We start from the raw sequence: 23,074 nt of genomic DNA on the forward strand, positions 1-23,074 counted from the left end.
AACTAAAGTTGGAGAAACTGACACCCGCTAGTCACCTGTGTGCAAAGCACGGTGGTAAAACCAGTCTCGCGTAAGTGTACGCGTAATGTCGGTCCGGACCGCTTCATCCAACAATACCACCGAACCAAAGTATGACATGCTGGTAAGCAGTATGACTTGTATCGCCCACAACTCACTTGTGTTCTACTCGTGCATATAACATCAACACATAAAACCTAGGCTCTGATGCCACTGTTGGGAACGTAGTAATTTCAAAATTTTCCTAAGCACACGCAAGATCATGGTGATGATATAGCAACGAGAGGGGAGAGTGTTGTCTACGTACCCTCGTAGACCGAAGCGGAAGCGTTGACACAACGTAGAGGAAGTAGTTGTACGTCTTCCTGGTCCAACCGATCCAAGCACCGCCACTCCGGCACCTCCGAGTTCTTGACACACGTACAGCTCGATGACGCACCCCGGGCTTCGATCCAGCAAAGCCTTGGGGAGGAGTTCCGTCAGCACGACGGCATGGTGACGATCTTGATGTTCAACTATCGCAGGCTTCGCCTAAGCACCGCTACAATATGACCGAGGTGTAATATCGTGGAGGGGGTCACCGCACACGGCTAAGGAACGATCACGAAGATCAATTTGTGTGTCTATGGGGTGCCCCCCTCCTCCGTATATAAAGAGGGAGAGGAGGAGGGGGCCGGCCAAGAGGGGAGGCGCGCCCTAGGGGGGGCAAACCTACTCCAAGTAGGTTTGCCCCCCCCCCCTTTCCTATTAGGAGTAGGAGAGGGAAGGAAGAGAGGGGAGGGAAGAAGGAAAGGGGGGCGGCCCCCCTCCCAATTCGGATTGGGCTTGGGGGGCGCGCCCCCTCCTTTGCTCCTTCTCACTCCTTTCCACTAAGGCCCAATAAGGCCCATATACCTACCGGGGGGGTTCCGGTAACCTCCCGGAACTCCGGTATAGTCCCAATCTCATCCGGAACCTTTCGAGTGTCCAAATATATCCGTCCAATATATCAATCTTTATGTCTCGGCCATTTCGAGACTTCTCGTCATGTCCGTGATCACATCCGGGACTCCGAACAACCTTCGGTACATCAAAATACATAAACTCATAATATAATTGTCATCGAAACCTTGCGTGCGGACCCTACGGTTCGAGAACAATGTAGACATGACCGAGACACGTCTCCGGTCAATAACCAATAGCGGGACCTGGATGCCCATATTGGTTCCTACATATTCTACGAAGATCTTTATCGGTCAGACCGCATAACAACATACGTTGTTCCCATTGTCAACGGTATGTTACTTGCCCGAGATTCGATCATCGGTATCCAATACCTAGTTCAATCTCGTTACCGGCAAGTCTCTTTACTCGTTCCGTAATACATCATCTCGCAACTAACTCATTAGTTGCAATGCTTGCAAGGCTTAAGTGATGTGCATTACCGAGAGGGCCCAGAGATACCTCTCCGACATTCAGAGTGACAAATCCTAATCTCGAAATACGCCAACCCAACAAGTACCTTCAGTGACACCTGTAGAGCACCTTTATAATCACCCAGTTACGTTGTGATGTTTGGTAGCACACAAAGTGTTCCTCCGGTAAACAGGAGTTGCATAATCTCATAGTCATAGTAACATGTATAAGTCATGAAGAAAGCAATAGAAACATACTAATCGATCGGGTGCTAAGCTAACGGAATGGGTCATGTCAATCAAATCATTCAACTAATGATGTGACCTCGTTAATCAAATAACAAATCCTTGTTCATGGTTAGGAAACATAACCATCTTTGATTAACAAGCTAGTCAAGTAGAGGCATACTAGTGACACTCTGTTTGTCTATATATTCACACATGTATTATGTTTCCGGTTAATACAATTCTAGCATGAATAATAAACATTTATCATGATATAAGGAAATAAATAATAACTTTATTATTGCCTCTAGGGCATATTTCCTTCAGATACATGCAAGTCTCGAATCTATGCACCTGCACAAACAATCAAACACTTGCACCCAACGTAATAAAGGGGTTGTCAATCCCTTCAAGGTCATTTGCAAGGATGAGATCTGATAGGGATAGAAATAAAAGATTACTAAAATGTAAAACAAAGAAAAAAATTGCAGCAAGATATTTTTGGTTTTTTTTATAGATCTGAAAATATATGATGGAAAATAGACCCGAGTGCCATAGATTTCACTAGAGGCTTCTCTCTTGAAGGAAAATAATACGGTGGGTGGATAAATTACTGTCGAGAATTGATAGAAAAGCGCAAAGTTATGAGGATATTCAAGGCAATGATTGTGAATATAGGCATCACGTCCGTGTCAAGTAGACCGACTCCACACATTGACCGCTATCCAGCATGCATCTAGAGTATTAAGTTGATAAGAACAGAGTAACACCTTAAGTAAGATGACATGATGTAGAGGAATAAACTCAAGCAATATGACGAAAACCCCATCTTTTTACCCTTGATGGCAACAATACAATACGTGCCTCGCTACCCTTACTTTGTCACTGGGTTAGGACACCACAAGATTGAACCCAAAACTAAGCACCTCTCCCATTGCAAGAAGAATCAATCTAGATGGCCAAACCAAACCGATAATTCGAAGAGAAATACAAAGATATGAAATCATGCATATAAGAATTCAGAGAAGAGTCAAATAATATCCATAGATAAACTGACCATAAATCCACAATTCATTAGATCTCGATAAACACACCGCAAAAGAATATTACATCGGATAGATCTCCAAGAACATCGAGGAGAACATGGTATTGAGGATCAAAGAGAGAGAAGAAGCCATCTAGCTACTAGCTATGGACCCGTAGGTCTGTGGTAAACTACACACGCTTCATTGGAAGGGCAATAGAGTTGACATAGAAGCCATCCGTGATCGAATTCCCCTCCGGCAGGGTGCCGGAAAAGGCCCCAAGATGCGATCTCACGGGAACAGAAGGTTACGGCGGCGGATAAGTATTTTGGTGGACGCTTCTGGTCGTTTGGAAATATTTGGGAATTTATAGGCCAAGAATTAGGGTTGGTGGAGCTCCCGGGGGGGCACAAGCCCTCAGGGCGCCCCCTAGGATGCGCCCCTGAGGCTTGTGGTTGCCTCAGGACTCCTCTGACTTCATCTCCAAGTCCTACGGGTGTCTTCTGGTCCAAGAAAAATCATCGCAAAAGTTTTATTTCGTTTGGACTCCGTTTGATATTCCTTTTCTATAAAACTAAAAAACAAGGAAAAAATAGAAACTAGAACTAGGCTCTAGGTTAATAAGTTCATCCCAAAAATAATATAAAATAACATACTAATGCATATAAAACATTCAGATAATATAATAGCATGGAACAATCAAAAATTGTAGATACTTTGGAGACGTATCAATCCCCCTCTCTGTTGCCTCGAACGGACTCCAAATCATCCCTCCCAATTAAGAACAGGAGGTGGTGGCGGCTCCATATCTTAAAACGCGATAATTCTTTCTCCTTGATTTTTGTTCTTCGTGAGATGGAACTTATAGGACCAGAGGTAGGGCAAATGGAGGCTCCAGGAGCCCACAATGGCACGCCACCTGAGCTTGTGGCTCCATGGTGGCTCCCCTCCAGTAGATCTTTTTGCCAGTATTTTTATTAATACCAAAATAATTCTCTGTAAATTTTCAGCTAATTTTGACAACTTTTGTTTCTACAAAAAAATAACATCAATGTAGTCCTGTTGAATACAGCGTCAGTCTGGGTTAGTTTCATTCATATCATGCAAATTATAGTCCAAAACAAGAGCAAATGTGTTTGAAAAGGTAGATATGTTTGAGACATATCAATGGTCGCATCCCTCTTCCCTCGTGCATTACCAAGGTCTACCATGAGGAGAAGAGGAGGAAGGGACCCCCACGACAATAGTTAGGATCCTTCTTTCAGGAACATCAATCTATATCACAAGGAGCTCCAATAGACTGAAAGTCAACCCTAAGTATCGATCAACATTACATATAACAGAATGCACACAAAACAAAATTTCATACTAGAACTACTCCTAGTTACTTCTAGGATAGGACACTCGATATTTCCTACTTTCTAGCACAATTAATGCCAAATTCCACGATTTTTTTGGCATGACCTTTGTAAAATAGGACATATAAAGCCTGAAATTTGCTAGAACGGAAATGATTCAACACACTAGTAGAAAAAGAGGCTTCCGTCCAGCCTCATTAGTCGCGAAACTGTAGGAACCGCGACTAATGAAGTCTTCAGTCGCGGTTCGGCAGATGAACCGCGACCAAATGCCTGGGCCCAGGGCGCTCGCGGGCTTTAGTCGCGGTTGGCCAGGCCAACCGCGACTAAAGGTGCCCAAAGGCCTTTAGTCGCGGTTGGCCTGGCCAACCGCGACTAAAGCTCGCGGGCTTTAGTCGCGGTTGGCCAGGCCAACCGCGACTAAAGGTGCGCAAAGGCCTTTAGTCGCGGTTGGCCAGGCCAACCGCGACTAAAGCTCCTCCCCTATATATACCAGTTCAGCACGCTCACTTAGCCATTTGGTGCCACTTCTCTTCACAAGCTTCACAAGGGGGTGTAGGTTTGCTTTTGGTTCCTCTTATGCACACAAGGTATTTGATGAAATGCCCTAAGAGGGTGAAACAAACATGATATGAAGTGTTGGAGCCACACTTGAGGTTCCTCATTTATTTTTTCCTCCTCGATCGCGGTTAGCAACTTGAACCTTTCATGCATGTGTGTCATTGATAAAATATGCATGTGTGCAGTTCATTGTTTAATTTATATTATTTGTAGCTAGTTAGTTTAACAAATGCATGATGGTTAATTATATATTTTATATTATAATAATGCAGATGAATCGGCAATGGATGTACGGTAACCGACTCTCCGGCGAGTTCACTACGGGTTTGAAAGATTTCCTCGTAGTGGCTAATGCGAACAAGCAGGGGGGTTTTGTTATCTGTCCATGTGTTATCTGTAAGAATCAGAAGGGTTACTCTTCCTCAAGAGATGTTCACATGCATCTGCTTCGGCACGGTTTCATGCCAAGCTATAATTGTTGGACCAAGCATGGAGAAAGAGGGGTTATAATGGAAGAAGATGAAGAAGGGGATGATTTCATCGATGAAAGCTATCTTGCTCATTTCGGTGATACTTTCATGGAGGATGCTGAAGGTGAAGGGGAAGGTGAAGAAGAGGCACGTGATGATCCCGTTGATGATCTTGGTCGGACCATTGCTGATGCACGGAGACGCTGCGAAACTGAAAAGGAGAGGGAGAATTTGGATCGCATGTTAGAGGATCACAGAAAGGCGCTGTACCCCGGATGCGATGATGGTCTGAAAAAGCTGGGCTGCACACTGGATTTGCTGAAATGGAAGGCAGAGGCAGGTGTAGCTGACTCGACATTTGAAAACTTGCTGAAAATGTTGAAGAATATGTTTCCAAAGGATAACGAGTTGCCTGCCAGTACGTACGAAGCAAAGAAGGTTGTCTGCCCTCTAGGTTTAGAGGTTCTGAAGATACATGCATGCATCAACGACTGCATCCTCTACCGCGGTGAATACGAGAATTTGAATGAATGCCCGGTATGCACTGCATTGCGTTATAAGATCAGAGGCGATGACCCTGGTGACGATGTTGAGGGCCAGAAACCCAGGAAGAGGGTTCCCGCCAAGGTGATGTGGTATGCTCCTATAATACCACGGTTGAAACGTCTGTTCAGGAACAAAGAGCATGCCAAGTTGTTGCGATGGCACAAAGAGGACCGTAAGTCGGACGGGGAGTTGAGACACACCGCAGATGGAACGCAATGGAGAAAGATCGACAGATGGTTCAAAGATTTTGCAGCTGACGCAAGGAACATAAGATTTGCTCTAAGTACGGATGGCATGAATCCTTTTGGCGAGCAGAGCTCCAGCCATAGCACCTGGCCCGTGACTCTATGCATCTACAACCTTCCTCCTTGGTTGTGCATGAAGCGGAAGTTCATTATGATGCCAGTGCTCATCGAAGGTCCGAAGCAACCCGGCAACGACATCGATGTGTACCTAAGGCCATTAGTTGATGAACTTTTACAGCTGTGGGGTGGTGTCCGTGTGTGGGATGAGCACAAACAAGAGGAATTTGACCTACGAGCGTTGCTTTTCGTAACCATCAACGATTGGCCTGCTCTTAGTAACCTTTCGGGACTGTCAAATAAGGGATACAATGCATGCACGCACTGCTTACATGAGACTGAAAGTGTACATTTGCCAAATTGTAAGAAGAACGTGTACCTTGGGCATCGTCGATTTCTTCCGAAAATTCATCCAGTAAGAAAGAAAGGCAAGCATTACAACGGCAAGGCAGATCACCGGCCGAAGCCTGCGGAACGCACTGGTGCTGAGGTATTTGATATGGTCAAGGATTTGAAAGTCATCTTTGGAAAGGGTCCTGGCGGACAATCAGTTCCGAAGGGAGCTGACGGGCACGCAGCCATGTGGAAGAAGAAATCTATATTCTGGGAGCTAGAATATTGGAAAGTCCTAGATGTCCGCTCTGCAATCGACGTGATGCACGTTACGAAGAATATTTGCGTGAACCTCCTAAGCTTCTTGGGCGTGTATGGGAAGACAAATGATACAAAGGAAGCACGGCAGGACCAGCAACGTTTGAAAGACCCTGATGACCGGCATCCGGAATGGTTTCAAGGTCGTGCCAGCTACGCTCTGACCAAAGAAGAGAAGGTCATCTTTTTTGAATGCCTGAGCAGTATGAAGGTCCCGTCTGGATTCTCGTCCAATATAAAGGGAATAATAAACATGGCGGAGAAAAAGTTCCAAAACCTGAAGTCTCACGACTGCCACGTGATTATGACGCAATTGCTTCCGATTGCTTTGAGGGGGCTCCTGCCGGAAAATGTTCGAGTAGCCATTGTGAAGCTATGTGCATTCCTCAATGCAATCTCTCAGAAGGTAATCAATCCAGAAGTTCTACCACGGTTACAGAACGATGTGATCCAATGTCTTGTCAGTTTCGAGTTGGTGTTCCCGCCATCCTTCTTCAATATTATGACGCACCTCCTGGTTCACCTAGTCGAAGAGATTTTCGTTCTCGGTCCTGTATTTCTACACAATATGTTCCCCTTCGAGAGGTTCATGGGAGTATTAAAGAAATATGTTCGTAACCGTGCTAGGCCAGAAGGAAGCATCGCCAAGGGCTATGTAAATGAGGAGGTAATTGAGTTTTGTGTTGACTTTGTTCCTGACCTTAAGCCGATTGGTCTTTCTCGATCGCGGCACGAGGGGAGACTAAGTCGAAAAGGCACGATCGGAAGGAAATCAACGATATGTATGGACGGCCATTCTCTGACTGAAGCACACCACACTGTACTGACCAATTCCAGCTTGGTGGCTCCGTACTTTGAGAAACACAAGAATATTTTACGCTCGGACAACCCGGGGAAGCCTGAATCCTGGATTAGGAAGGCCCACATGGAGACTTTCGGCAGTTGGTTGAGAAAACATTTAATGAATAACAATGATGTTGTAGATCAGCTTTACATGTTGGCCAAGACACCATCTTCGACTATAACGACTTTCCAAGGGTACGAGATAAATGGGAATACATTTTACACGATCGCCCAAGATAAAAAGAGCACCAACCAAAACAGTGGTGTCCGCTTTGATGCAGCAACCGAGAATGGGCAAAAGGTCACATATTATGGTTACATAGAGGAGATATGGGAACTTGACTATGGACCCTCCTTTAAGGTCCCTTTGTTCCGGTGCAAATGGTTCAAGCTAACAGGAGGTGGGGTAAAGGTGGACCAGCAATACGGAATGACAATGGTGGATTTCAACAATCTTGGTTACCTTGACGAACCATTCGTCCTAGCGAAAGATGTCGCTCAGGTTTTCTATGTGAAGGACATGAGTAGCAAACCGAGGAAACGGAAAGATAAGAAAACGATCAGTGCATCATGCGATGATCCAAAGCGCCACATTGTTCTTTCAGGGAAAAGAAACATCGTGGGAGTGGAGGACAAGACAGACATGTCAGAAGATTATAATATGTTTGCTGAAATTCCGCCCTTCAAAGTGAACACCGACCCAAGCATTAAGTTAAATGATGAGGATGCTCCATGGATACGGCACAATCGTAAGCAAGCAGGGACACAAGGGAAGAAATGATGTGTAATAATTTATTGTATCAAACCTTTTGTCAAACCTTCAAGGGGTTTTAAAATGAATTAGTTTTATTTTTCTGATTTTTTTGATATATAATTGTATTTTTAAGATTTGAAAATGAAGAAAAAAACAGAAGAAAAAAACAGAAGAAAAAAGCAAACAGAAGAAAAACATAAGAAAAAAGGAAAAACAGAAGAAAAAAACAGAAGAAAAAAACAGAAGAAAAAAGGAAAAAGGAAAAAGGAAGAAAAAAACAGAAGAAAAAAACAGAAGAAAAAGGAAGAAAAAAACAGAAGAAAAAAACAGAAGAAAAAAGCAAACAGAAGAAAAACATAAGAAAAAAGGAAAAACAGAAGAAAAAAACAAACAGAAGAAAAACATAAGAAAAAACAGAAGAAAAAAGGAAAAAGGAAAAAAGGAAGAAAAAAACAGAAGAAAAAGGAAGAAAAAAACAGAAGAAAAAAACAGAAGAAAAAAGGAAAAACAGAAGAAAAAAACAAACAGAAGAAAAACATAAGAAAAAAACAGAAGAAAAAAGGAAAAAGGAAAAAAGGAAGAAAAAAAGAAAATATGCCACCTACTGGGCCACCACGGCCTGAATACGACTAGAAACCCATTAAAGGGCCAGGATTCAGGCCCGCAGAAGGCCCAGTAGGCCCACAGGCACACAGTGACAGAATAGGCCCGTAAGCCTGCATTTGAGAGGAGCTCGAAGTGGTAAGCGCAGCCGCGCTTATAAACCACTGTCGAAGCCTCTCGGCTAGCGAGGTGGGACTAAACATCCCACCGCACCGCGCCAGTTCTAGCACAGCCCTTTAGTCGCGGTTGGGGTGGCGGGCCGCGACTAAAGGGTAACCTTTAGTCGCGGTCCGCCACCCCAACCGCGACTAAAGGGTCTTTCTGCGCGGGAACGGAGGCGGCGCCAAAACCCTTTAGTCGCGGTTGGAGAGGCGGACCGCGACTAAAGGGTACCCTTTAGTCGCGGCTGGGGTGCGGGCCGCGACTAAAGGGTACCTTTAGTCGCGGTCCGCCTCTCCAACCGCGACTAAAGGTGCGTCCATAAATACTGCACTTAGCAGTTTTGCCACTTCCCATTCTGCTCTCTCTCGACGCCGAAGCGCTGCCCCGACGCCGACGCCGACGCCGAAGCCCTGCCCCGACGCCGACGCCGACGCCGAAGCCCTGCCCGCCGCCTCCGCCCGTGCCCTGCCCGCCTCCGCCGCCTCCGCCCGTGCCCTGCCTGCCGCCCGCCCGCCGCCCTGCCGCCCGCCGTCGCCCTCGCCCCCGTCGCGCCGGACTGCCCGTCCCCGCCTCTCCTTCGTCGGTCCTCCCCGCGCATCGCCGCCCTCTCCTTGGTGAGCTCCCCATCGGGCCCCGTCCGGCCGTCTCCCCGGCCCCCTCCGAACGCTGCGCCCGCCGGCCCGTCCCGTCGCCGCGCCCGCCTCTGCATGGCGGCGCCGCGTCGCGGCTCCCGCACGTCCCGGTTGCGCGCTCGCCGGACCGGCCACTTCCCCTCCGCCCTGCCGCCCTGTTCCGGCCGGCGCCATCGCGGCCCTTGGCCGCCGGAGCTCGTGCCCGGCTCTTACCCGCTGCCCGCTAGCGCCGGCGCCCGTTAAGGCCCCCTGGCCCAATGACAATTGGGGCCCACGCCCCAGAAACGATTTAAAAAAAGGAGAGAAGAGAATTTAGAAAATAAATAAATAAATATATTAATTAATTAATCAGTTAATTAAATTAATTAACTTAATTAATTGTGTTTAGTAAACCTAATTAAATAACTAATATAACTAATCTGTTAATTAATCTAATTAACTTGGTTAATTAGTTAACAGACAATTTAATTAATTCTGTTAATTCTAAAAATGATATAAAACTTTAAAAATTAATATAAAATAATCCGGAACTCGGATGAAAATACTTTGTACATGAAAGTTGCTCAGAACGATGAGGCGGATCCGGATACGCAGGCCGTTCGTCCGCCACACATCCCTAGCATAGCAAACACGTAACTTTCCCCTCCGGTTCATCTGTCCGAAAACGCGAATCACCGGGGATACTTTCCCGGATGTTTTCCCCTTTCGCCGGTACGACCTACTGCCGCGTTAGGGCACACCTAGCACCGCGTATTGCCAGGTTACGCTTTGTGATGCTTTGATTGCTCTGTTATTTATTGTGTTCCCCCTCCGTTACTTCTTTCCGGTAGACCCCGAGACTGCCGGCGACCCCAAGTTCGACTACGGAGCACCCGTCTCGCGCTCTACCGCGACACCCTCTCCCACCCCTTCCTCGCCCCCTCCTTTTGCCACCGCCCTTTCGCCACCGCCACCGCCACCGCCCCCCCTCTTCACTTAATTAATTTTTTTTACTACATGTTTTCAGGACTGACATAATGGCGGACGATAGAGCTGACCCGATTATGGACAACTATGATCCGGACGGTGAAGCACATATGTTCGGCATCATAAACGGCGATATTCAATATGTGCCGACCGGAGAAGAAGAAGATGATATCTCTTCTTATCTGAACCTTGACGGTGAAGATGAAGGGCGCCGTCAGCAAGATGATGCCTAACGACTATGCACGTGAACTTCGCAGGCAGGCACTCATGTTCAAGGAGAACAAAGAGCGGGAGAAGGCCGAAAGTAAAAAAAGCGGGAAACAAGTTGCCCAGCTCGGGGAACAAAGTAAACAATCGATTGCCCCGCTTATAGTGGAAGCCTTCTGTCCTGATGCCCCCGAGATCATACAAGCTGCGGCAGCACAGGGATTGACTGTAACGAGTGCCAGAGAACAAGCGGCCAACTTAGGTATTACTCTTCGTGAACTGTTAGGCCTTGATGAGGCGCCAGTGAAGGAGGTAGTAATTACATATGTCAAGAATGGGCCTCTCGTCGAGCCTGCGGAGGAAAAGGATCTACCTCCACAAATGAAAGGTCTGCTGAAATGGTACAAGGGTTACATAAAAAATAAAAACGCCAAAGAATATATTTATGCGGAAGTTAGACATGAGCATCACTTCAAACATTACTATGTACAAATTGAACTGAGTGAATTGTTCCAGCTTTTCAATCTGCGCGAGCTCGATAAATCTATCATCAGTTGCTACGTTCTGTAAGTGATTTATTAATTTCTACCCCATCTCGTTCATATTGCCTGCACTATATATATGTCCTAACTATATTGTTGTGTCCGCTATTATACATGCAGAATGAAGATTAAGGAATGCAGAGTAAGGAACATCCATGATGTTGGGTTCATTGACCCACACATCGTTAATGGACATGTGTTGGAGCGTTACCCCGCCGACGTGGAGGCAGACCTGTGGCAGTTTCTTACAAAGCAGGAACTCAAAAGTGATATTCTATTTCCTTACCATTTTGAGTGAGTGTTTCTGTCTTGAGCACATTCTCTTTTGTTTACTCCATGCATGGTATGTGGCCGGCTAATCGATGAGTTATGCATGACGTACTGTGCATGTATCGTGTCCGCAGGTTCCACTGGATTCTGCTAGTAATTAAAGTTAACACCTCAGAATGTCTCGTCCACGACTCTGTGAATATGGATCCAAAGCTTTGGGGCGGCATGAGAAGAATGCTGCAGAAGTAATTATTTTCATTCATTTGCGCTCTATATCGATCGGCCTATTTCGTTCATTTCCTAATATCAAGTAACTAATTAATAACTCTCTTGTTCATTTAATTTTCTTTGCCTCGTAGGGTTTGGAGACGGTTCGTAGATACAAAGGTCGGTGAATTCAAAAAAGAGCTAGAATTCAAAATGTTAAAGGCTAAGAATGCTGGGGATATTCAGCCACCGGAGACCAATCTATGTGGATACTATGTCTGTGAGATGATCCGGAGATACACCTCTGAGCGGGTTCCGAGTGATACCAATGCTAAGAGGAATAACCTCCGGTGGATGCTTAGTCCAGAAGCTCGCTTCCGACCACTTCAAGAGGAACTAGCTGGATGGTTCAGCAGGGAAGTCCTCCATCCTAAAGGAGAACACTATTACGAGGACGTAGAACTTTATATGCATTAAATCATGTATGGAAACTTGTTCAAAATTGTATATGGTCATCCGATGATATTGAATATATATTGTATATTCCTCTTGAATTCTTTTTGGTTCTAATTTCAAATTTATTTGAAATTGTACATTCATATGCATGTATGTAGTACCGTAGAATATATGAAACTCCTTCAAAATTAAAATAAAGCACAAAAGAAATAAAACAATACAAATTAAACAGAAAACAGGTTTAAGGGGGGAGGTTTAGGGGGGGCTAAAACCCTAAACCTGCGGCGGCCTTTAGTCGCGGTTGGCCAGAAGAACCGCGACTAAAGGTCCTCCGCCCCGACGGCCACCTGGCGCCCACGTGGACGGGCCTTTAGTCGCGGTTCTTAAGCAACCGCGACTAAAGGGGGGGGGCCTTTAGTCGCGCCCGGTCGGTCGCGGTTGCGCAACCGCGACTAATGGCAGTTGCGAACCGCGACCAAAGGCCTTTTTTCCACCAGTGACATTTCGGCAAAACATAGGCCACTCGGGGGTGTTCCCTGCAAAATCATACACATGTCCAAATGGACAAGCAACACATGTCCAAATATCCATCTTCTCCGCAACAACAACTATATCACTAGTAGTACACAGTTTGATCAAGTACAAGCTCTTCATCTTTAGGTCGGAAACATGTATACCTCGGTGGTGTTATGTAGCTTGTTCTTGAGGCTTTGGTTATCCTTATTCGTGCACCTCCTCACCTCTTCACACTAATTTCTCAGGTTCAAAACAAAATAGGAATTTAAGAAATGAATTTATCCAAGTTTCAAGTCATATAATCAATGACACAATTGCCATATGCACTAAACGCAACATGTGAGTAAAGTTATCAAGTTTTATACTTTTCGGTCTAAAACATAATCATGCACTTTTCGATTGGATGAAACAGAGGGTTAGCAATTTTAGTTATAGTTGAAAGTTGCATAAATAGAAAGTAGACATGATGCTGATCAACTTCCATAGATAACACTTTTTCATATGATGCATGGTTGAATTTAAGAAAACAAAATGCCTAAACAATGTTAAAACTCTGCCAAAACACTTTGTCATATGAGGCATGTAGGCATTTTCAAATGGCCATATCAATTGATATGTTCATCCTATGTAAATGATCTATGCTTTTTGTAAGTTAGCTAGTGGTGGAATTTCCATGCATTTCACCATGTAAGCTAAGCTTGCTATATATGTAAAAAAAGTGACTGGGCGCTGCTCACCTTATTCCGGCGGCGGCGACGTGGGAGGGAGGGAGAGGGCTATGGCGGCGAGGTGGCAGGGAATGGGCGGCGACGTGTGAAAGAAGGAGGGATGAGGGAGGAAGGAGGGACGAGGGAGGATGGGGAGGGGGTGACGACGACAGCGGGAGTGGGGAGAGGGAGTAAGAGGAAATGGACACGCGGAGGGGATAAGGCGCTGAGCTCGCGCTACTACTAAGCCCATTAGTTGTAGCGCAGGGTGCTAGGGCCGCGCTGCTACTAAGTGGGGCCCATGCTGCTAGTATCCTATTGGCTGTAGCGCGGGTCCTAGACCGAATGCTGCTGCTATGGCATTGCCCCAGGGGCACTATGGGGACACCTTAGTAGTAGCGCGGGTTCAGTAAGCCCATGCTATTGCTATTGCTTACCTGCAGCGCGGTCTTTTAGCCCATGCTACTGCTACTACCAGTAGCGCGGACCCTCTACCCAACGTTGCTATTAGGTGGCTGCCTATATGGTTTTTCCTATTAGTGTTTATGCTAATCTTTCAAAGTTAATTTGAAAAGTATAGGTATAGTTCACATTTGAATTATATCCTATTGAATACAAATATAATAATAAAATATCTAGAATATAACAAATAAGAAATCATAAAAAGTTCAATCATTTTTTTCATACAGTACGAAGGTCATAAAAATAACACACTAAAATTTGAAAATTCGAAGTAAGTTTTTTTTAAATGCTTTCATGTTTTAGGAGTGGCAAGCAATTGTAGGCTCCCAGCACTGCTGACACAAATATTAGTGGATGGAAATATATTGGCACCCTCACTCATAGTAGTGTCCCTTGGCTAACAAGGGTAAGAAAACCAGAGGTGGACAGAAAAAATGGTTCGCCACTTGTAACATAAACCAGTGGTGAGCTTCTTACGCGCCCATCACTGGTATCTAGCAAAAATAGCAGTGGCGGGGTCGAGAGTATGCTGCCACTAATGTGATCCTGCCTATAAATGTTTTCCTAGTAATGTTTGGACAAAAAACATTATAATCTGTGAATTATCTTCATTAACATGGGAAGTTAACTATTTCAGTCCCGACGATTAGCTTGCTCGTCAACAGGGTAGTTGACTATTTCTGGACAATAAACCGGACAAACTGATGAAGAACCTGGTAATTAGCTTGCTCAGCATAGATCAGATAGCCCTTCTGCTCTAGCAGGTAGCATGTAATGTAGCAGTTTGGGCAAAAAAAGAAAATAGTGACGTTAGTTCTTTAAGAACTTCTCTTAAACGATAGGGAATCTTAAAAAGTGTTCCACAGAGAAAGTTCGGGCGTTAGTTTTCTAAGAACTTCTCTTAAACGATAGGGAATCTTAAAAAGTGTTCCACAGAGAAAGTTCGGGCTAATTGATAGATTTTCAACGATATATTATGTGCAGCATTTCGACAAATAGTTTGCAATTTTGTTCAAACTACTTCAAAATGTTGGTGTAATGATTTTTTTTGTAATAAATTTTGTTTAAAAGTCATGCCAATTTTGGGAAAAATTCACGTGAAGAAGTTTTGCCCCGTCAATAAATATCCAACGGTATATCATTTGCGTCCTTCTGATAAACAATTTGAAAATTATGATAAAAAACAGCGTGAAAAAACAGAGCCGGAAAAGTACAATTGGCAGTTAGCTAGTATAGAACGTGCAACTGGCTTATCATTTCTTTCGAACAATTAGAAAGTGGTGGATAGTTATTCTGCAATAGGTTGCAAAATATCTAGAATGTGTGTCAGAGAGAGGTGTGTGTATGTGCGTGTGAGAGAGAAAGGGGGGTGTATGTGTGTGTGCGCGTGCGTGTGTCCATATTTCTTTGGTCCACCTTCCAAATTTGGTATCCGTATTTGGAAAATAGGCTAAATATTTGTGCCAGTTTAACATGGTAAAGATTTCCTTATTAATAAAATATGAAATCTGGAAGAATATATCCCTATGTATTCTTCCAGATTTCGTATTCATTAATAAGGAAATCTATATATTCTTCCGAAGTTCGTATTCATTAATAAGGAAATCTATATATTCTTCCAGATTTCCTACTTTATTAATAAGGAAATCTTTACCAAATTTAGACATGAAAAAGTAATAATTAGAAGATAATTAAGGCTAGTTCTAGGAATCTATTAATTATTGGGATATATACTTTCAGATTTTGTATTCCATTGATAAGGCAATCCCAATCCATGCAGGAGTAGTCTTTTACACCGCAAGGTGACCCGAACCTGGGTAACCACTGCGTCACCGGCCCGCTCCTGTGAGCTCGCTCTCGTCATAGCCTCGCCGTGGTTAGCTCCAAGGAAGGATAGGGTGGTAGGAACGAGTGCACCCTAGAGTTCGAACCTTTGGGTCTCCGGAGCACCGATTCCCACACTTCTAGATGCTCCGTGTCAGTGTAGGGTTTTGAACGATACCCCATCGATATTGAAGCACACCAAAAGCACGCCCCACATCCTTCATAGCACTCTTTTGCACTTGGCCAAATCTCTGTCTCTTCTCTCCTTGCGGATTGGGTATTGACTTCATAAAAGTTGACCATTGAGGGTAGATACCATCAGCTAAGTATTATCCCTTATTGTAATGGTGGCTATTGATCTCAAAGTTGACCTCTAAGGAGTGGCCTTCTGCAAGCCTTGCAAACACCGGAGAACGCTGAAGCACGCTGATATCATTGTAAGAACCGGCCATGCCGAAGAAAGAATGCCATATGCACAGATCTTGTAAAGCCACCGCTTCTAGTATAACAGTGACACCTTTCACGTGCCTCTTATACTGCCCTGCCAAGAAAATGGACAATTCTTCCACCTCCAATGCATAAAATCTATACTACCAAGCATGCCGGGGAAGCCCCTATCGGCATTTATGACCGACAAATTGTCTGTATCAACGGCAATTGGCTCTCTCAGGTACTCAAGACCAAGCACTGCCACCACAGTCTTTACAGGGCCAAAAATACTCTCCCATACGGTTTAAATTAGATTTCACTTGCGATGGCCCATATGCGTGACCAACTCCCTGTACGCCTCGTCCCGGCGTTATCATCAGGCTAGGTGCACACAAATGCATGCCCAATCGGATGGTGCTGGACCTGGTCGCGCTGTAGTTTCACGAAGAGAACATACGCGTGCTAGATTCAGGGTTTTCTTTTTGACAAAGATAAAAGAGAAAATAAATCAGTGGGCAATGAATATAGATTAACACAACATATATTTAATTATTTTGTGATGAGGAACGCAACAGAAACCTTTCAATTCTCAACACTCAAAAACTCGGATCGTGGAGCAACCGAGCAATAAAAACTACACATTATTCCAGAATTAAGTCATGCAATGCATGTAAAGATTAGATGGGAGGGCTGCGGAAAACACGTGTAGAGAAAGAGCTTTGACAGGCTTTAATGCACGTTTCACTCGAAGGGTGGCAGGTGTTGTCTATCAAACAGCAGTAACAATCCGGCATATCCACGCAGGTTCTAGCTTCGCAGAGCCCGTATGGTAAGTGGATCTTGCTGCCGTTTTCCATGACTTGCTCCAAGTTTCTGCCTGTGGAACAGAAGAAAAAGAACGCCAATGTTCATGTTAGTCTTCGACTCTAGGGTACGATCACTTGGCGAATTAACCGTATGCACCAATCCGAAGAAAAAAAATGGTTTGGAAGACAAATTAACTGAGGTTTGGCAATAGGCCTGGTGATTAGCTAGCTGTGGGTACTTACATTGCCCGTGGTTAGCAAAGCAGATGAGAAGAAGCACTGAGAGTACCACTGCTGTATGGAAGGTGTTCATGGACCTGGCCATGGAGGGAGTGAGACAGTGCTAGGCGTGCTCGTCTGCTGCTCGTAACCCCGCAGGGGGTGTCCTCGTTTTATAGTACATACTCAACAATCCGTGCGTACACTTGAAATAAAAGCGCGTCATTAATCAAAATCCAAAGATTGATTGCCGAAATCTTGGCACTTTTAATGTCAAGATTTTGTTTTTCTTTCACAAATACGCAAACATTATGTATCTCTACTATTAAAGAGGAGTTTTTACGTTCGCCTCCTTGCCTACGCCCCTTCTCATTGATTAACTTGGAATAATCTAATCAAACCGGTATATTTCAAAAAAATGCGTTAATTTATGGAGAGTATCATATTCTTTGGACGGGAAGATCGTATTAATTATTGAGAGTATCGTACTTTGTAGGGGAGGATCGTGTTAATTACGGAAAGTATTATCGAGCATTGGACAGGAGGATTGCATTAGTTATGGAAAGTATCATCTATCGTTGGATGGGAGGGTCGCGTTAGTTATGAATAGTATTATTCTTTAGATGGGGGATCACGTTAATTATGAAAAGTATCATCCAGTGTTGGACGCGAGGATCACGTTAATTGTGTAAAGCATCATCGAGGGTTGAACGGGAAGATCACTATAGTATGTATGCCCCCGTTGCAACACACAGACAATTAGAGTTGGACAAGAAGCATCATTTCAAATGTAGTACATGTCGTAGATCATCAGAAATCCTACATGAGTGTGACATGAAATGTCTTAAATTTCACTCATACACATACATACGGGAGTGTGTACGTTGGCCTTGTTAGAATGGGTTGTGCGTAGTGTTCTCATCTAGAGGTGCTTACGGATTCCTAAGTCATACTCCCTCCTATCCATAATAAATGCCGTGGTTCTATTTCAAATCTGAATTAAAACCATGACACTTATGGATCGGAGGGACTAGTATTTTGTCTATGCTTTTGCTGTTTCTTTATAGCTCATCGAACAACAATTTTCAGAATATATTAATGATTTTCTTGTATTCCGTAGGCCAAATCATGCAAGGCCTAGCAAATGAGAAGATCAGTTTACCAACAGGATTGTGCATCCATAGAAAAGAAAAAATGTGCCAAACTAAGCCATTTTGTTTCTGTTGTTTAGTGAACAGCCTGTCCTATCTTGCAATGGATGTTTGCGAGACTGACTGTGCAAAGCCTGCTTCATCAAGCATAGAGGCTTCACGGAAATATGGTCTATCACCTTCCCATGTAATACACCAATGACTAACACATTATATCTTTGTCCCTGGTGCGAAGCCCCGGTGATCAACACTGCATATGATGTTTTCCCTTTTGGTAGCCGACATGAATAAAATATTTATTTCCATGCATTGCATGATGTAGCGTTGTAGTATCATTTAATACAAGAGTTTTGTGGTGCACAGTATACATCACATGCTTGTGACTATGTTGTGACAAATACTTCCTCCGTCCCATAATATAAGAGCGTTTTTTACTCTATTATGGGACGGAGGGAGTAGTTGTTGTTTGTCTCTCGCTTTTCTTTAAATATGTTTCTCCAAGTGTGCATTTCAATTTCAGGCCTCATCACATGCTTAATCTGGGAATGATTCCCTAACCGTAATGGAGAAGCACCCAAATGTGTTCTCCATCTGCGAGATGTGTGTACAAAATCAGTCAAATGAGTATAATATGATCATGAAATGTGTGAGCAAAATTTAAGCAATTGAAATCACATTGGTAATGAAGCTTAACTGTTGAATTGTGCATTCAAATGATCGAAGAGCTTTATCACTCTTATATTGATCATGGTACAACACTTTCAATTTATCACTTGCCACTGAAAAATAGAGAGTTGTCATTACTGTTGGAGCGAATGACCCCATAAATTTGGGGGGTGGGGAGACTTAATTTTAGCTACCAGATATTAGTTAATTGGCAGTCTGCTACATCCAGACCGAGCCAGAGCAATAGCCAACTACAACTAATTGAGACTGTATCAACATTGGTAGATAAATATATTGTCAAATCCCAGCAGAATGAGACAAAACATCGGTAGAATTCAAGAACATCTAGCGACAATTTCTTAATTGCTAAATATCCTTCTTAAGATCAAAAACAAACTGGGCAAGGTTTCCTTGCATACACAAATACAGGAGTAGAAGTAGAACAGATGTGCTACAACCAAACAACAACCCTGAGAAGCCTATTTCGAGGGGAAATGAACCGAATTGAAAGCAGAGATTCGCGTCAGTTACATACCTCTCTTTTGGCGCTCATGGTGGTGTGCCGCTCCACCGTTGGGCTCCACCTAGTGGGTGACTTGGTCGCCACGGAATCCAGGCTGGCCAACCTCATCGGCCGGCCCATCTTGCTTGCTCCTAGGGCAAACCCATAGGTAGGATTCTCCAAGGAGCTATTCCTTCATGCCAAAAACACAAAAATAGTCGGTCAGAAACCTCAAAAAGAAAAAAAGAAAAAAAGAAAATCGCCAGGCAGGGGAAGCTTTGGGTGAAGTGAAGTTCCTTGCCTCACAAGTATACTACTCGAATATAACCTGAGAAATGCATCTTGTTCAAGTACATCATGGATAGAGGTTTCAGTGCTTCCCTTCATCCTAAATACAGGAGGAAACCAAAGATGAATCCACTCCATGGTTCTCACGAGAAATCTATATTGATCATGTATAAGCTGGATTTGTCTTTAGTTTAATCCAATTTACAAACCATGGTAAACTCATGTATGTGAAACAGATAGCACATGTGAATCAATGCCAAAATCTGAAGCAACACATAGCTCAAAACAGATAGCACAAATGGATCAATATAACATCTATGCCAAAACAGATAGCGTACATGGGTCAATCTTGTTAGGAATATATTTAGCACATGTCTTTTATTAATTCGCACATGCCAATTAGTGAACCAACATTAGCAATTAGCAACCGTCATAAGCAGTTGGATTTTGTCCAACACCTAACCGATGATATACCCCATAACCGACCTACACCTTGTACAAATACTCAGATTCATCGTTAATGAAAAGATGTTGATTCATTCATCTATCTATCTCTAATTTTTTACTTATAAACACGTTATCATGCACTTCTCTCTTCAATTGAGCAACTTGTCCGGGAATGAAAAGAGAAGAACAAGGATGAACAGGGGAGTTAATCTACATCGATTCAAAGATCATCTCGAACAGAACGGAGAGATCAAAACAAACAAAGAAACCAACTAATCATACCCCAAACAAGAACTTGAAATTGGGCAGATATTTCAGTCAATTAACCACAACGGATTAATCCTTGTTTTTCTTCTTTATTAGTGGCCCGGAATTAGGCAATGTTGGCATCTTTTCAAGGGCGAAGACATCAGAAAATAAAAGGATGAACATAAAAGAAGAACAAAGCTGGTCGATCTGGCTTCAATCAAGAAAATAATAATAACAGAGATTACCTATTTAATCTTTGCCTATTTGATCTTGTATTCTTGTGATCAATCAATAATATAACAACAGATTGCATTTCCCATGTATGTACATACTAACGCAAACCACAACAAGAAACGATCGATATCGATCGTGTATGACCAAAAGAGGCGGCACCCTCATGTGCACGTCGCCATCCGACCAGCGCAACTTCACACTGGCTCCTTACTCAACTGGCACATGGCGCGGTGCGTCCGGTAGCGGCAGCGGACGAGTCGCTCCACCCTCCGGCGGAGCACAACCACAACATGCGAGGAAACCCTCAGGCACGCGGCGTCGTCACCTCTGCTCCGGCCGGACACGCATCACCATCGAGCTCACACTCCCTTGAGCCCTCAGTCACGGGCCGACTCCTCGATTCGAGCCGGCGCTCAGCCGGCGCAACCCTCCAGCGCGGTTTCATCGACACAAGGCAGAGGGGCAGCCGCCTTCCATCTAGGAACAGCGCCAACCGGTGCCTCCTTCGGCCTGCATGGTCGAGGAACGTCAGAACCCTTTGCGCAAGATGCGTACTCCATCATGGCGTCTGTGTAGCAAACAGATTGATTGATTCATGGAGGGACGCACCACCTAGAGGGATGCCTTCTGGCGGGTTGTGGTCATCGCGGTCGACCCGTGCAGGCACCGCCACGCTGTGTGCAGGTTTTCTTTTTTTGAAAGAATACACTTTAGCTACATTTTAGTCAGCTGAAATTTCACTTTTGGGTCAGTCAAATTTATGGCCATTGGATTTTTCTCTGAGATTTGTGCTGAGTTTTTTTTCCTGATATGTGTTGTTTGTTCTGTGGGCTTCTTTCTTTTTTTGACTGACCCCTTATTTGGGTCAGTCAATTTCCTTCTGGGCTGAAGCCCATGAACTGTGCAGCCCAGCCCTCCTCTCTCTCCCTTCGTTTTTCTTAATATTTTTATGTGCTTTTGCTTTTTCTTATTTCTCTTTGTTAGTTCGTTTTATTTTTATTCTGTCGATATCTTTTGGGATGTTGGGTGAGTGTAATGTACACACATAAATAATTTGCAATATGTGCGAAAATTACACTACTGTATGATTATTGTTTGCGTACTAAAAAAAGTGTAATTTAAGAGCAAAGTTGTGCTTAAGTTTTGCAAACTTTTTTTGTTATTATCTAATAGGTAATAATAATGCTACTAATTCATTCTTTCTTATATTAATTTACTTATTTATTTTTGTTTCTTCTTAAAGGGTAATACTGATGACACTAATTTATTCTTTCTTATAAAAACTAATTATTTTGATTTTGTTGTAGTTTCTATTTTGTTTTTCTTCTTCTTAAAGGATAATATCTATGTTAATAATTCATTCTTCCTTAGAAAACCTCATTATTTTGATTATGTTCGAGTTTTTATTTCATTTTATTTTTAATTACAGACTAATACGCAAGCCACTAATTCATTCTTTCTTGGAAACTTTGGTATTTCATTTTTTAGTATTATTTTATTTCCTTTATTCTTTCAATGATAATACCAATGACGCATATTCTTATTCCTGCATATTATAAAAATGCGCAAATTGCTTGCAAAATATTTCATTATTTGTTTTATTATTTTCAGTTCCGTTCTTCTTTAACGGGAAACCAATGACACTAATTCATAGTTTCTTCAGGTTAATAACAATACCTCTAATTCATTCCTACTTAGAATTTTTTTCTACTGAAATTTCACTATTTGTGCTTATTCTTCCACATTAAAAAAGCGCAATTTTTATCCAAACTGTGGGCAAATTTTGTCAGTATTGTTTTTTTTACTTCTCTTTCGTCTTAAATGGTAATACGGATAGCACTAATTCATTATTTTGATCCGGAGAAGTACATACACTATGGATCAAATACCAATGCCACTAATTATTTCTTTCTTTAGAAAATTTTCTTTTGCGAAAAACCTCACTATTATGTGTTTATTATTGCATACTATAACAAAGTGCAACTTATTTGCAAATTGTGTGCAAATCTTTCCATAATTTTTCTTTAGTTTTTTATATTATTTTCTTTCCTATTTAAGGGTATTTTTTGCTTCACTTTTTTTATTTTTGTTTCTATGGGTTTTTGGTTGTCTTTCTTCTTAAAGGAAATACATTATTTCAGTTACACTCTCTGGAAATTATAGTAGAATGCAAAAAATGCACTCTTATATGCTTATTCTTTGTATATTTCAAAAAGTGTAATATCAGTGCAAATTGTATGCAAGTTTTGAAAGTTTTTTTTATTTTCTTTCTTCTTAAAGGTTTAATATCAGTGCAAAAGTGTAATTTCACTATTTACTTTTGGTTTATTTTCATTTTATTTTTTGAAGGGTAGTACCAATGCCACTAATTCATTCATTCTT

At 43.0% G+C, this 23,074-nt stretch overlaps 1 long non-coding RNA gene across 1 annotated transcript; it reads right to left on the reverse strand.

Moving 5' to 3' along the window:
• Window positions 1-16,657: 16,657 nt before the first annotated feature.
• LOC123159197 (uncharacterized) lies at window positions 16,658-17,300 on the reverse strand. Its single transcript, XR_006479567.1, has 2 exons — window positions 17,180-17,300; window positions 16,658-17,007 (listed from the first exon to the last, which is right to left on the reverse strand). It is a non-coding gene; the product is annotated as an uncharacterized lncRNA (long non-coding RNA).
• Between the last annotated feature and the right edge of the window lie 5,774 nt (window positions 17,301-23,074).

The sequence above is a fragment of the Triticum aestivum genome, chromosome 7B (genome assembly GCF_018294505.1).
Source record: "Triticum aestivum cultivar Chinese Spring chromosome 7B, IWGSC CS RefSeq v2.1, whole genome shotgun sequence".
NCBI lineage: Eukaryota > Viridiplantae > Streptophyta > Magnoliopsida > Poales > Poaceae > Triticum > Triticum aestivum.